Source organism: Bubalus kerabau, chromosome 10, assembly GCF_029407905.1.
Source record: "Bubalus kerabau isolate K-KA32 ecotype Philippines breed swamp buffalo chromosome 10, PCC_UOA_SB_1v2, whole genome shotgun sequence".
In the NCBI taxonomy this organism is placed as follows: Eukaryota; Metazoa; Chordata; class Mammalia; order Artiodactyla; family Bovidae; genus Bubalus; species Bubalus kerabau.
The window spans coordinates 93,388,438-93,399,872 of NC_073633.1; the positions used below are offsets into that span (position 1 = coordinate 93,388,438).

The window sequence follows — 11,435 nt, forward strand, 5'->3', positions numbered from 1 at the left end:
AAAATGTCTTAAATTACTGGTAATTAAATACTTAATTTTTTTTTTTTCTGAAACCTTTGCTTAACTATTACCTTCGTGGAAGCTGAGTCTCAAAAACCTTCTAGCTCATCCCAGAGACTGAGAGCACAAATGTTTCAGTTAAAGATCTAGAAAACCAGTCTCTGAGGTAAGGGTATGGGGTGTGAAACAATGGGGTAAGAATAAGAACACTGGGGAAAAAAAAAAGAATAAGAACATTGGGTCTACATTCTGGCTCTACCAATTATTAGCTGTGTGACCTTAGCCAAATCACTTAACCTCTCTGTGCTTTAGAACCTTGACCTATAAAACAGCATCCATCCCACAGGGCTTTTATGAGGAGTAAATGCATTAATGTGTATAAAGTGCTTAGAACAGTAACTAGCACACTACTAGTAAATACTACACTATTAGTAAATAGTAACTAGCACTATTCAGTTCAGTAGCTCAGCCATGTCCAACTTTTTGCGACCCCATGGACTACAACACACCAGGTCTCCCTGTCCATCACCAACTCTCGGAGTTTACGCAAACTCATGTCCATTGAGTTGGTGAGGCCATCCAACCATCTCATCCTCTGTCATCCCCAGATGTTTGCCCTTGGTTTTCTGTAGAAGACCAACATGAAACCACTGGATCAACTGCCAGGAAGTGAAATTAGAGATCACTCCTGCCTCCCTCCTAGCCTGTGCTTCTGTCCCCCAGGCCCATACCTCGGCCCACCCACTGCGGGCTTCTAATCATGCATTCTATCTGCAGCGCAGTCGTTCAGAAACATTCTCTATTCCAGGCACTGTTCCTGGACTGAGCCTGGAGTATTTCACGAGCCCTTCTGGGAGGGGGAGGTGGAAACATGCAAACAGCCCTTGGGTCACATTCAGAACCGAAGACCCAAAGATGAGTACTTGTCATCCCTTTTTGTCAAAGAGTCCCTGCCTCACTGAAGGGAGCCAGCAGAGAGATAAAAGAACGAGGGCAGTGCAAGTGTGGTTCTGACGTTGACCCACAGCATGGAACACCCTAGCCTCGTGTATATATCACATCTCTTCTCTGACGTCACCTTCCAGAACCAACTGTATAAAACAACACTCTCCCCATCCTGTCAACCACTCTCCCCTTCCCTACCTTATCCACCTAAATAGTATATGACATGTACTGACACATTTTGAAGTATTTATTTGTTGTTGGTCTGCCACACCAGAATGCAAGCTTCCTGAAGACAGGCGCTTTGTATTGCTTCCTCCTGAAGGCTCTGTGTTTGCGGAGACAATGGCTGAGAGTAGGTGCTCCATAGGTGTCTGCTAAATAAAAGAACTGTGAGCAAATCCGTCTTTAATGTCTTGATTTTTGCTTCGATAAAATAGGTGACGAAGCACCATTCTTACTTGCCACATGGGGAAACTCTAACTTGAAAAGAGACACTACATGATAATCAGACACATTTGTGACTCGTCTAAAGGCAGATACAAATTAATTTAGCTGAGACCGAGGCCATGCATGGTTTGCACTCCCTGATGTTTAAGTGATGAGGGGCCCATGTTCACAAACAGCTCAGGTGTGCCTACTCCACGAGCTCTGCCCTGCAGTTGATCCACCTGGTCCTGAAAATGGCGAGCGTGGATGCCGGGGGAGTGACTGCCTGTGGTCAGTTTTTGTAGCTGGTTTGGGATTGTGGGCTTTTGCCATTCAAGAGGACTTACCTGTGAGTCCTTATGGGACTGCAGGCTAGTCAGGCTGTGTGTGCAATGCCAGGACCTAAGGAATAACTGGAAATGGCCATCATTAGTCAAGTGAGAGGCCTAGAAAAGGGCACACCAAGGATTCAGCCAAGCTATTTCAAGACCAAGCAAGAACAGGTTAAGAGAGATGAAGTTGCCTGGTGGCTGCGGCCAGGGCAGGTGGGGAAGAGGGCAGCGGGTAGGGAGATGGGGAAGGCCTCCCATCTGTGTATTTTTATTCTCCAGGGCACGAATAAAAGTCCTCCCTTGACCTCTGTGCTGCTAATTATCAAGGCACTGGTTGGCCCACTCAGAGAGAGAAATTTGCTTTGGGCCAAGTTTTCTTTCAGCAGAGCCCAGAGAAGGGCTGGAGGCCTGACCAGTGGGGCCGAAGCCAAAATTGCTGTATCCGGAAGATCTACCATCAGACCCAGAACAGCCTCTTTCCTGAGTCACACTTTCCTGCCACCTCGGTGTACCTCCCAGCACTCGTGTATTCTGCACAGGGCTGTGTTTTCATCTTAAACCAGTGGACAAGTAAGACTCGGGATTTTTCCCTTCCCTGCTCGGTGAACTCCTATCTGCTCATCAAAACCCAAGCCAAACTGCCCAAGCTAAAGTGGTTGCCCCTCTATTACCAAATTGTATGTTTCTGGAACTCTTCCCCGAGACATTGTAAGCCTATCAACATGGACTTTTGCTTATTTATGACCACATTCTCCCATCCAAGTACTAACCAGGCCTGACCCTGCCTAGCTTCTGAGATCAGATGAGATCAGACGCATTCAGGGTGGTATGGCCATAGACTATGACCACATTTTAAATGCTGAATAAGTGATAATTGAGCAGATGACCCAACACAGCAAGGACAATCCATGCTTCCTGGCTTCAAGAGCCTGATTACATCACTCATTCTTCCCCCCATAAGCCAGGCGTCTGCTCAGCTGAGAGGGCAGGATGTTCCTGTTTGGCAGGGACAGTTCCAGGTTTTGATGACCTGCCTCAACCAGATTGATACCTATTCCAAGTTATTGTTTATGTATGTTCCGTGGGGGCCAGGGGGAATGGTTACATAAGCCAGTGAGACCACATTCACCTGCAGCGGCTCTCTCTTCCTGGTGCCGTGGTCGCCTGGCTCCATTTAGGTGAGGGTTCCTCATGTCTTCCCCCAGCCTCCAAACTCCCCGCAGCCACCTGGGCAGATTGGGAACAAGAACTCCTGTCAATTGCAACTTGTCAACCTTCCAGACAGGCCAGAAGCCCTGCCCCTCTGGGGGACCCTGGGGTGGAATCTGCTGGGAGAATGTCACTGCCGTTGTCTGACAGTGAGCACGGAGGCCCTGTGCTCTGGAAGGGCGAAGGGTGCGTTCCAGGCTGGGCCTTGTAAGAAAATGCAGCTTCCTAAGGCAGCCCAGGCAAAGCCAGCTTCTTGATCCACCAGGGCCCCGGGGGATAGGGCACAGGCAAAGCAAATCTTGAACCATCTGCAGCCTCTCCCCTGTAGCTCAGAGGTCTCAGGACTCTGGGACAAAATTCACTTTATCAACAGCGTGTCTGCCCAGCTTGTCACTCCCCCAGCCACTTTCACTACCCCTCAAACTGACTTCTTCTTTTAGGAAGAAGGTAAGAGGATCAATGCGTCAAAACTGACCATAAATGACTTCACTGTTTACAATAATCTATCATCTCATTTGACCCGCTTTAGCCTTCTTCGAAGCAGGCACTATTCTCTCTACTTAACAGAAAAGAAATTCAAGGCTCAGAGTGAGAACACTGGTACAGAAGAAACGCTTGCCCCTCGGTGTAATCCCAGAGCCTGAAGGAACTCTTTCCAAGAATCCACATTTGTGTATTTCATGGACGTTTCTGGAGGGAAGCCCCTCCTGAAGAAGGAGACAAACAAACTTCACCCCCAGAGCAGCAGGTACAAAACTAAAACTCTAAAAAAAAGGGGCGAGACACAAATCTCAAACTCCACTCTCAGCCCCTTCCTTCCCTGAGCCTTTAACCAGAATGGCTGCAGAATGAGAACCCACAGCCAGGAGGAGATTCCAGGAGGCCAGCCTGAAACCCACACCTCCCAGGCCAAGGTGATGAGGGGCTGAAAGTATCGGGAAGGGCTCAGATTGTGTCTGATTAAGAGCACGGGCCTGCAAGAAGCCAAGTGTCCCTAGCCTCAAATTCTAGCTCCTCTGTCTACTGGGGGATCGCCATCCCTTAACTTCACGGTGTCTCCGTTTCCTCCACTGTAAAAAGAGGTGGCAGCAGTAGCTTTCTGGTGGGTGCTGTGAGAGTGTAGTTACATCATGCCCAGAGAGTGCTTGCTGCAACAGACCACATCCTTAGAGCTGGGCTGGGAGGCTGCAGTGCTGTGGAGGCAAAGGAGTGGGTGGGAGACAGGTTTCAATGAGCACTGCTCCTCTGTGAACTTAAGCCAGTGCCTTAAAGCTCTCTGGCTCCAGGGCTCACCTCTCAGATGGATTATCCTTTGCAGCTCTGCCCTAAGCCTTGCTTGGAAGTCACACGTAAGGGAAATGCCTTGCACGCGTGAACTGCTCAGAATTCACCAACCCTTTCCTTCTCTTCCCTGGAATGTAAAATGTCCTCCAGAAAACATCTGACCTCCAGCTTTGGTTTATTATCAAGAGGGATACATGGCTTCATATGCACCACGCCAGACACAGTAATAAATGTCCCTTTCCTTGAGGAGGTAAAAGGGGAACAAGCTGGATAGGTGCTGAAGGCAGGGGAGGAAAAGAGCTGAGCAGGAGAGTGGGCAGCAGTGGGCATGCTGGGGATGTGGGTGGGGGCGCTTTCTGGCTTTATCAGGGGGTGTTCAGGGGAGGGGTGCCCCGGAGGCGGGGGGCAGTCCTCATGCCTCGTGCATACGTGCTCAGTGGGTCCGATTCTTTGCCACCCCAGGGACTCCTCTGTCCATGGGGTTTTCCGGGCAAGAATACTGGAGTGGGCTGCCATTTCCTCCTCAAGGAGATCTTCCCAACCCGGGGATAGAGCCGGCTTCTCCTGCATTGCAGGCGTATTCTAGACTTGCTGAGCCATCGGGAAGTGCCTCACGCCTCACTCAGAGCAAAGGGAGGAGCTAGGGCCAGGCCCAGAGGGCTCTGTTCCCCTGACAATTATGGAAAAGACCTGCCCCCTTTCTGGGCCTGTATTATCTCTGCAAAATGAAGTGCTCTGAAAGGTCCTCCCACTTGGAATTTTCTAGGAGGCTGGATATCAGCTAAGGAGGCTTGGTCTTCCTGCTGGTCTGCGGCCTTCTGCCTGCCTTCTCCGTCTCCCACCACCTCACCTCCCTACCCTCTCCTGCTCAGACAGGCAGAGATTATTTTTAACCGGGGTTTATAAGCAGGATCTGGAAAAGCCTGTCTGCAGAAGTTCCCTCTCCCACAGCAGGAAGGGGAGGCGCTAGGACAGGGAGACCTGCCCACAGGTGTGGAGTGCAGGGCGGCAGGCCTGGCCACTAATGCAGCCCGACCGTCCCTGGCCAGCTGGAGGACTGGAAGGGGGCCCAGGGCTGGCCCTGGCTGCTCTGGTCGGGAGGACAGGGTGCGCCCGTGGCAGGGGTGAAGTGGAAACTTCTGGGCTTTCCTGACATCACCTCTTCAGGAGGGGCTGATTGGCCCAGGGCTTCCCTCTCCCTGGGGGAAGGCTCCGGGCAGAGTGGCCCAATGCCCCGTATCGCAGGCCAGGCCTCTGTGCCGCTCTGGCACAGGGGCGGGGGCAGGCGAGGCCAAGTTACCTAACAGGCAGATTAAGCGTGTGCTTAGGGCACTGGCAGCAAAAGGGCATCAACAAAGTGTTTGGTTTGGCTTTTTTTTTTTAAGCTAATTCTTAGTATTTCAAAAATAGCAAGGCAGTAGTTGTCCCGGAAAAAAAATCAGAGCTTGGTTAGACTTTGTCACACTGATTTTCAGGTTTAGGGTGGTTTTTATTTTGAATTTGTTTCTGAGTGGGTGCGGTGGGGGGCTGCACCCTAACCTCTCAGCTCTGAGGGAGGCTGGAAGTCTTAATCCAGCTCAGAGTAAGTCAAGGATCAGAAAGGGGGTGGGGGAGGGAACAAGAGGGTGTTGAGGAGGAGGAGCAGGAGATCTCAGCCCACAGCTCTATCCCCTGGAGGGGGAGGCCTTCCAGAGAGAAGGGCCCTGCACTGTCACGGGGAGAACAGCTCTAGCAGGAGGGGATCTGGGGAAACTAAGATGTGAGACGGTTATGTGAGTGAGGGGTAGGAATGCTCAGGGCCCCAGGGCGAGTCTGGAATTGCCACCCCTGGGCCGGGCCTTGCATTTGTTCTCCTGGATTCCCTGATGGCTCAGTGGTAAAGAATCTGCCTGCCAGTGCAAGAGATGCGGGTTCAATCCCTGGTCCGGGAAGATCCCCTGGAGAAGGAAACAGCAACCCATTCTAGTATTATTCTTGCCTGGAGGATTCCATGGACAGAGGAGCCTGGCGGGCTACAGTCCATGGGTCACAAAGAGTCAGGCTCAGCTCAGTGACTGAACAACTGCTCACTTTGGCAGTCAAGTGCCCAAGGACGGTGGCCCCTCTGGAGGGGGACCTGGCTGCCCATTTCCTGGAAGACAGTTCCCAGGATGGCACTCAGCCCCCTGTGTCTCCTCCAGGGTAGGGCAGGGACTTGGTGCCTTCTCTCCCATTGTCTCCTAGAGTAGGAGCATAGTATTCACAAAGCAACAGCCTTCTGGGCCCAAGAGGCACCCACCAGCAAATACCCGCTGTGCACCTACTACGTACCAGGCACTCTCTGCCCGTTTCCTCATTTAACCCTCAGAGTGCCTGTCATGTGGTCACTCTGAACCCAGTCTGCGGATGGGAAAACAGGCTCAGAGAAGTCCAGAGCCTGCCAAAGAGCACACAGCTGCCTAGTGAGGACACAAGCCCTGTTGTCTGACTCTTGTCCAGCCTGCTGCACTCAATACCACAGGACTCACTCCTGCTCTGGGCCTCTGGAAGGACAGAGCCCCACACTGCCTCCCTCGTCCTTCTCTGAGCCCATCATGTCCAGGGCCAGGGGCCAGCGTGGGCCCTGCCACATCCGTTATGGACTAGGGGACATTCAATCACCCTTGACCTTAGAAATGTGACAGGCTATGTAACTTGCAGGGCTCAAGCCGAAAAGAAAATGCAGGGTTCCTTGTTCAAAATTACGAAGAATTTCAAGACAGCAAAAGCATTAAACTATCCCTTTCAAACATGGTGCCCAGTGTGACTGCCCAGGTCCATGCTTATGAAACCTGTCCTGCCCAGAACCCACACTCTCCCTAGAATAAACTCTCCCTTTACCGGGAAATCCCAAGTGGGATTTCAAGGGCCCCAAGAGGACAGACCTTGGGAAGTAAACTGCCCACCGGCCTGGTTGTCCCAGTGGGCGGTCCTCGGGTGTTCAGGACCCTACACCCTCATCTTCCAAGTCACATCCACGTGTAACTAGGGCTCTGGAGAACTCGGCCCATGGCGTGCCGTCTTAGCTGGGGTGCGGCTATCTGAGAGCCCCGGTTACAGAGCAAAGGCTCTACTTTCTTCTTCTGACTAATGCATCCTAGCACCTCCTCCTTCATTTAGTTCCTAATCCTTGCTGGAGACACCCTCTTTCCTCATCTGCCGAACAGTTAACCATCTAGGCCCTTCCCTGAGGCTCCAGGGGTTAACAGTTTCATTCTAGAACAGTGCCTGGCCCCTGCTCCAACATTTGTAGAAGTGGTGGAGGTAGCTTCTGTATAACAAGCATCACCTGGGTGCCTGACATTGCTCTGGGCATGTCCACTCACACACGGGACCTCATCCTCCCCATAGTTTGGCAGGTGGGCATCACACACCCCTTTGGCCTGGGAAGAGATGAAGGCTCTGAGAGTGTTGCCAGCCAGGGTTTCGTGGTCTTCCCCAATCAACAGAAATTGACTAGAGGCCAAACAAGTTCAGGCAAGGCTTTATTGGTTGCCCCTGCTACAGCAGGGGGAGCGAGAACAAACAACAGGTTCCCTTGCTGGCTCAGTCCCCGAGGGGGACAAGTTGGTTCCTTATATGCAATGAGGGTAGGGGTTGTCCAGGGGGTGAGCCAGAGGGGTGGCTTAGGTGGGTTGCCCACCCCTTAGGTTGCTGTGTGCAGGGGGCATGCCTAGTAGCCTACTTTTGCTCCTGACTCCCTGCTTTTGCTCCAAGCTCTTCAAAAGTGGCAGTTTGGCTTTATGGTCTCTTTATATCTTTTGAGTCCAGAATCTGTCCCAACTGCGCATGCATGCAGTTATTTTTAATCTCATATTAGCTTCTTCGCATTTTGTTGCTCAAGGAGAGGTGTGTCCAGGGGCAGGTATTGCAGCTCTGCAGCAAAGGGTCCCGGGTCCCAGTCTGTCTCAGGAGGAATGTTCAGGAGGTCCCATGGTGACTCAGTAGAGCAAAGAGACTGGGGTCTGGTTCCAAGGGGGGCTCTGACTCCAGTACAAGCTACTATTATACCTGCCTACAAGGTGCCCTGTCTGACCTGGGAAAGGGTCCGTTATGGTGCCCGGCGCACAGTAAGCACTTAAGTTACTATTAATCCGACTTTCCAGTAGCCTCTACAGCCTCTTCTGCTGTCTTCTCCCCTCTTCCAGCCTGTCACTCATTCATACCCATCCCCCTTCTTGTATATTCAACCTTTCCTTCTGACCCTTTCCCTGTAAACATGCTTACATCTCTCTCAACTTGCATCAGAGAGACTCCTGTCCCCTGCCCCCTGGCTGCCAGGTTCGCTCCTTCCCTCCAGAGCGAGGACCCTGGGACCAGCTGTGCCTTCTGCCTTCCCCCCAATACACTGCGTCCCAGCTCGTCACAAACCTCTCTGGCCAGGGTCTCCAGGGACCTCCGTGCTGCCAAGTTCAACAGACACCATTTGGGCCCTACCTTCCTCCATCTTGGGACTTCCCTGGTGGCTCAGATGGTAAAACATCTGCCTGCAATGCAGACCTGGGTTCGATCCCTGGGTGGGGAACCCCTGGAGAAGGAAATGGCAACCCGTTCCAGTATTCTTGCCTGGAAAATTCCATGGACAGAGGAGCCTGCTAGGCTACAGTCCATGGAGTTGCAAAGAGTCAGACGCGACTGAGCGACTTCACTTTCTTCTTTCACTTTCCTCCATCTCGGCCCAGCGCCTGGGGCCCCATCCCACGGCATCTGCTTTGGCAGGCGGGACTCGACCTCCTGTGATTGTCCTCCCTTTCCTCCTGCTGCCCTTCTCCTCCCAGGCCCACCTCTCCAACCCTGCAAGGTGAGTGCTCCCGGCATTCCGCTGTCTTCTCATTTTTCTGCTCAGGGACCTCACCTAAACTCACACCTCTGACGACCACCCACAAGGCAGATGGCACCTTTCAGTTCCTGCCCAGACCTGTCTGCAGAGCGGAGGGCCACAGGTTCACCTGTCATCGCCCCGAGCTGGCCCCATGGCACCTCAGGCCAGTGTCCCAAATTCACCAGACTGCTTCCCCTACACCGGCGGCATTTCCTGGGCACCTGAGCTGAGGATGAGCTTGCCTTCTTCCTTCCTCTGCCTCGCCCTCACGCACCTGCCAGCTCTCCTCCTAACAGCTCTCAGAACACCCCTAACCCCTCCCCAAGTCCCTCCCCCACACAGCCCCTCCTGAATTGGCTTCATCACCTCTTGCCTGGATCACTGCAGACGCTTCCTAGCTGGCTTCTCATGCTTGCTTCTCCTTCCAGATAGTCTAGTCCTCATGCTGCTGCCAGAAAGATCTTTCCAAATGGCACATCAGACAGTGTCCCTCTGCTCACACATCCTTTAGTGCCCTGCAGGCTTAATCTCAAGCCCCTCAGCTTTGCTCAGGAGGTCTTGCCTGCTGGTTCTGCCTCACTTCTTCCCACATTCCAGCCAAACCAAGCTAACTCTTCATCCTTCTGTGGCGGAAACTTACTCTCCTGCCCCCAACCTCTTCCTCCCCCTTCTCTTCTTCCTTCACAGGCCCCACTTTATGGAAGGGGGGATCATCTTTCCCAGTGATCCAGATCCGTGCTCCTGGGGCCCTGTGGTCATAACACTTAGCCATCCGCTCCCTGCGCTGAGAGTGTGTATGCAGGGGGGTGGTGGTGGTAAGTGTTGTCATTGATGGGTGGGGCCCAAGCGGAGCACAACTAAGGGTAATGACAACTGCCGACTGGCTCGGTGTCGCAACAAACTTACACACACTGTATTAATTCTCCCAGCAGCCCGGTGAGAAGTGTCCCATCCGCCAGGAGGACACTGAGACCCAGAGATCAAAGGATGTACCCAAAGTTAACAGCAGAGCCAGGTTTTTAACCCAAATGTCAATGGATGGGGCCTGTTGGGTGAACATAAGTTTTCAGGGAAGCAGGGACTTTTGGTAAGTGTTGAAGGAGAAGCAGGAGGTGCAAGGAAGGTGAGGCGAATGGAAGCAATGGCCTGGCCGTTGTCCTCAGTCGGCCTCAGCCGCCTGCCCAGGGCAGGGGAGGGGGTGGAGAGGGGGGAGGGTACAGGAACCCTGCTCCAGGCACTGTGCCTGCATGGGGAGGAGAGAGGGCCCTGGGAAGAAGCCACTGGCAGGTGGGACAGGAGATGAAGGGATAAGGAGTGTCTGCAGGCTCTGACTCAGCTGGTTCCCAGGGAGAAGGGCTTGACCTGGACCATTGCAGGATTAGGAAAAAGCGACACAGGCTCTCAGAGGCCCTCCCCACCCCCCCACCACCTGCTGACCCCTTCTGCCCCTGTGGGGGAGGGGGCCCCCCAAGCACAGGTAGGAGTGGATTAAGGCACCCTGCCTTTCCCCAGCTCTGGCTGTGTTACTCAGTCACCGAGGAAACATGGAGGCCTTTTGGGGCTGGAAGCAGCCTGCAGTCTGAGGAGCCACCTCCCGGTAGATGGCTTGGCCAGGTATTTTAGCCTCCCGGCTAAGGGGGGGAACCTAAGGCAGCTCCAGCTCTGGGGCCCCTGGTCCCTGGGAAGCTCCCAGCCAGGCAGTCTCTCCTCCTCCTCCGCCCCCTAAAATGATCCTAATTCCAGCATTCTCCCCCACCACCCCCGCTAGTCCCTGGGTCCCCTCGCCCCACTGGAAGGGGCATGTTGGCAACTTCCCAAGTTAAGAATCAGTTGCCTACACTCTAGGCAAACGGTGGTGGTGGCTGGGGCTGGGTGACGGGGGGAGGTTGCGGGTTGCAGATTTGTAGGAGGGGGTCACGTGACTGTCTGGGCTGAGACCCAGGGGCGCAGAGCTAATTCCTCTGTGTTCACATGGCCCGGCATTCCAGAGCTGCCTCTCCCTGGGTGCTGGCTGCCAGCATGGGCCCCCAGCACCCTCAGCGCCCCAGACCTGTTCTCAAGGCAGTCCGGACCTCCTGCCTGGAGCTGTGGTTTCTGAACCACTGCCCATGGTTCCGGATTTCACAAGCTGGCTCCTCCTTGCAGGGAAAACCCAGGCCTCCCTGGAAGGGTGTGCCCTGGTAGAGAGGGAGGTGTGGGGGCCGGGGGCCTGGGGAGCGTGTGAACAACCTTCAGAAGTGAGAGGGGCAGTGAGGGCAGGCCGGCGGAGGTTACTCGCTGCTCTGTGACCTGGTTACTGTGTCTGTAAAAGGGGAGGATAATAGTACCTACCGTGGGTATTTTCCTGTCGAAGGAGAATAATTGCAACAAGCAGTCTCAAAGCCTCCGTACTAAAGGAA

The 11,435-nt window shown here is 53.4% G+C and overlaps 1 long non-coding RNA gene across 5 annotated transcripts; it reads right to left on the bottom strand.

Annotated features, from left to right (window-relative positions):
* Positions 1-1,191: 1,191 nt before the first annotated feature.
* On the bottom strand, positions 1,192-9,476 carry LOC129620677 (uncharacterized). Of its 5 annotated transcripts, none has more exons than XR_008698662.1 (4): positions 9,403-9,476; positions 2,833-2,930; positions 1,719-1,784; positions 1,192-1,316 (listed from the first exon to the last, which is right to left on the bottom strand). It is a non-coding gene; the product is annotated as an uncharacterized LOC129620677 (long non-coding RNA). The 5 variants fall into 5 exon arrangements; XR_008698659.1 differs by lacking the exon at positions 9,403-9,476 and adding an exon at positions 4,626-4,908; XR_008698660.1 differs by lacking the exon at positions 9,403-9,476 and adding an exon at positions 3,773-4,457.
* Between the last annotated feature and the right edge of the window lie 1,959 nt (positions 9,477-11,435).